Source organism: Panicum virgatum, chromosome 9N (genome assembly GCF_016808335.1).
Source record: "Panicum virgatum strain AP13 chromosome 9N, P.virgatum_v5, whole genome shotgun sequence".
NCBI classification, from domain to species: Eukaryota; Viridiplantae; Streptophyta; class Magnoliopsida; order Poales; family Poaceae; genus Panicum; species Panicum virgatum.
The window spans coordinates 44,286,350-44,290,636 of NC_053153.1; the positions used below are offsets into that span (position 1 = coordinate 44,286,350).

Below are 4,287 nucleotides of genomic sequence, written 5' to 3' on the forward strand. Positions count from 1 at the left end.
GGAGACGAGCAATCCTCATCCAGCAAGGGAGATTCCGAGTTCCAAGTCGAATTGAAGAGATTTCGTTTGATTTCACGAGCCGCACGTTCTCTGTCCACCTCTAGATCATGCCCAATTCGACGAGCTCGCTCCCCCTGAAGTTCCTCCCTATCAACGCGATGCAGGATCTCCGATCTCGCTCTCTGATTAAGTCATCCCAGAGTAGGTCGAATTGCTTGTGTGTTTTTGGGGGAACTCCACGAAACAGAGCGGGAACAACTAGAGATTCTCCAAGGAAGAGGGAACTCATCTCCTCCAGTGGAGAATCCTCCATCCCGTCGAGGTGAAAGTCCTCTCTCCGCCCCCACATTGGTGAGAGATCCACCCCCATTCGGCGACGCCGCGCACGGTCCAGGTGGCAAATCTCTTTCCTCCAACCCACTCTTCACGTTGCAGACGAATCGAAAGGGCCCGCCTTCCTCCGTGTGGCAGCGGGACTGCACCACCCGGTGCGGGACGCGCTGCGCGCCCATGTCCCCGCCTCCGGTGAGGCCGTCGTCGTCGTCACAGAGCCGTGACCTGCTTGCTTTTCCCGGCATCGAACTTCCCTTTCCAATCTCTCTCTCTCTGGGCATAACTTCCTGCCGCCTTCCTCAGTTGCTTTCTCTCTCTACCAGTCTAACTCCCAAGCAAAAACTTGAGTTTCGAGTTCTCCTGGCACAGATTCATTATTTTTTGTTTTGTTTGTGTTGAGCGGACCGTCTATTACATATAATTGGTGTGTATAAGATAATTATTTGGATGGGCGGCCACTCACTAGTATATTCCATATTTGCCAATAGCAAAAATTCTATATCACCCCTCACCTATGTCAGGTGGATTATATAACCCCTCAAACTATGAAACGGTCTATATCACCTCCTGAATTTTCCAAAACCGGTCAAATTACCCATAATGTAGTTTCAAAAAATTATAGTAAATCATAGAAAAATTATAAAATAACAAATTCAATTGTGTTGGACTCCAAATGAGTAGATCTACACAACGAATATATAATATGGTATGCTTTAGTATATTTTTTTACAGCTATGAAGAAAAGCATAGATTTAAAGCTACAGCAAAAATATACTAAAACATACCATATTATATGTTCATTATCTAGATCTACTCATTTGGAGTCTAACACAATTAGATTTTCTATTTTATGATTTTTTGTGATTTACTTTGATTTTTCAAAACTACTTTAAGGGTAAGTTGAACGGTTTTGGAAAGTTCATGGAGTGATATAGACCGTTTCATAGGTTGGGGTTATGTAGTCCACCCCCGTAGGTGAGGGAGTGATATGGACTTTTTCCTTTGCGAATACAAGCAGCACATAGAAATGAACTTTTCCACTGCCATATCACGCTTGGTCAACAAGCTGCATTTCAACTGTAAAAAGTTGTGTTGTCAGACTGAGAACTGGTAGCTGCCCATCGCGCTTCCTGGCTCCGACAACCACTTTCTTGACCGCTGCTCATGGATGCTTCTTGTCAGGACTTCAGGGGGTGTTTAGTTCCCCCTCCAAAAATTTTTGGATGTCAAATCAGCACTTTGACCGGATGTCGGGAAGACTTTTCGGACACTAATTAAAAAACTAATTTCAGAACTCATTTGGAAACCACGAGACGAATCTTTTGAGGCCTTTGACCGCGTCATTAGCACATGTGGGTTACTGTAGCACTTATGGCTAATCATGCACTAATTAGGCTTAAAAGATTCGTCTCGTCATGTACATCCAAACTGTGTAATTAGTTTTGTTATTTAATTACATTTAATACTTCAAACATGTGTTTAAAGGGGAGGTGAAAATTTTTGGGAACTAAACGCGCCCACAGTTATGGTGTCCTTTTCGTTGCCAAGGTATGACAACTTCTCTTTTCTCCGGTTGCCTCCCCCACTCCGGATGATGCGGACAGCTTTTGGCTGATCGCTTCCTTCAGTCGCTCTAAATTTTGACTCCAGCTCAGTCATCCTAATTCTTGCATCTGTCTTGGGAGAAGAATCCTCTCGTCTCTCTGTCGTGGAAGTTGATCAATGGGTTTTCAAGTTCTGTGTGGCATCTTCAAAAGGTTTCATGATTTATGCGCTCAAATCTTTTGCATGCACTGATTTTAAGTTACATTTCAATCTCTAGAATAAATTGGGACTTGCATTTGCCAAAGCTAATGTTTCAGTTGATCATACCCAAGACTTCCCTTGGGTCTAAATTTTGCCGGAGATTTCTAAGAAATTGCGTGGCTCTCTTGTGCGTGCCAATTCTCACCCGCCACTTTTTGGGAACAATTAAATCCCTCTTGGGCACATATCCACTTGTCCTTCAGTGTTTGGTCGCCTTAATTCGCATGATCTTTTACATAATGTTTCTTCCTGTATGGGTCGCACCAAGAAATCTTGGCAAGTTGTTTCGAACAATAGCCCACCGAAGAACATGGAATCTTGTCCTAAATCCCCGGCTGATTTAAATTTGAATCTTTCACTTACTTTGGGCGTCATTGCCTCCGTATCTTCAGGCCCGGAATTTGATCCAACCCGAAATTTTACTCCAGCCCAGCGATCTCATTCGATAGAGCAAACCTTTTTTTTTTTTTGCCCCATCAGATTTCCCCCTGCCTTTCCCATAGGCATCTTAGGCTCAGCTGCCAAAATCGGGTAAGGTGTTTGCCCTGCTTCAGACTTGGCCACGTTGCTCTTCATTGTAGGTTTCCGTCTCGGTTCCCAGGTTTGCACCTATTAGAGGGATTTCCTTCCTTCTCTGCTCCGGCGGAGTGAGATTTTCCTTCTTTTCACTCCTAGTTCCTTGTTTGGAATACTTGTACCTTGTTTGGAATCTACAAGTGTTGCTGACTAGGCACTGGTAGACACCAACAATCATTTCTTGCACCATTGCCGGAGATGGATATAATAACCTTGAGTTTTGATATGACGTTGTAAAATACCAACAAGAACCTTTGGCGCCGTTGCCACGGAAGGCATGGGTTAAATAAGTAGTTAGGGTTATGAACCAAATCAAAATGGATATTCATTGTCTAAATAGGCTAACTTGGCTTGTTTCCTCTCTTTATGGTGAAAACAGGGTAGTGTATGACTAGTTTTGATCAGCCGCAAAATTTCACTCGTAATCCAGAGTCACTTTTGAGAAGAGTTCAGCTTAGTGTCATACCTCCTCAACGTACACTCTCAACAATCAAACCAATCATTATTATGCCATCCACTTCCAACTCCATGGCCTAATAGACGCTTCATGAATATTTTGCTCCTTCTGCTGCCAACGTCCTTGTTGGGCCAGAGGTCAGCACTGGAGGAGAGAATTTCGAGATCAAGACGGGTCTAATTACGATGGTGCAGGCCAACCCTTTCTGTGGCAAGGCTAATGAGGATGACAGCGCTCACCTCAAGCAATTCCTGGAGGTTTGCGGTACTTTTGTTCCGTCTATTTCATTTTCTCTTCTGGGGAGAGTGAAGCAGTGGTTCTATGCTAACAAGAGTGCAGTGAATACTTGGGATAATTACACCAACGCAAGTTCTTCCCGATGGGCAAAACTAATGATCTTCGTGGGAGGATTTCGAGCTTTCAGCAGACGTCCAATGAGACCATTCCTGAAGCTTGGGAGCGACTTCAGGAGTACATCCTAGCATGCCCGCACCATGGGATGGACGATTGGCTCATACTTCAGAGTTTCTACAACGGGCTGACCCAAACAGCATGTCATTATGTTGATGCTACTACTGGTGGAGCTTTCTTCTTATGAACGACTGAACGAGCTACATCTTTAATTGAGAAGATGGTACCCAACCAAGGGTGGAGAGATGACCGACTCCAACCACGTCAGCGGGGCATGCACACCATCAATGAGACGAATATGCTTGCTGCAAAGATTGATCTCCTCCTCAAGAAAGTTGAAGATTATTCCCAATACAAGGCTCAAACACAGACATTTCAAGCCTTGGATGCTTGCATGACGTGCGAGGTTTGCATAAATACTAGACGCTCAGGTAATGATTGCTCGGAAACCCAAGAAGAGGCGATGTTTCTGAACAACAACAATGGGTTTCATCCACAAGAAGGTCAGAGGTGGAATCAACCAAGCCCAGGTATCTGGTGTAATGAAAATTCAAATTCGTTTAATCCTAACTAACCTACCTTCAGGTATCTGGTCTACGGCCAAGTGAAGGTCAACGAGACTTGTTCTTTTGCACAAGCTTGTTGGATTAAGCTTGATATTGTGTTCTTGGAGATTGATCCATTCTTGGCATCGAAGGAGACTA

At 44.2% G+C, this 4,287-nt stretch overlaps 1 non-coding gene across 1 annotated transcript; it reads right to left on the bottom strand.

The window, feature by feature from the left end:
• Positions 1-3,566: 3,566 nt before the first annotated feature.
• Positions 3,567-3,673, bottom strand: LOC120693718. Its single transcript, XR_005683173.1, has one exon. It is a non-coding gene; the product is annotated as a small nucleolar RNA R71 (small nucleolar RNA).
• Positions 3,674-4,287: the final 614 nt, after the last annotated feature.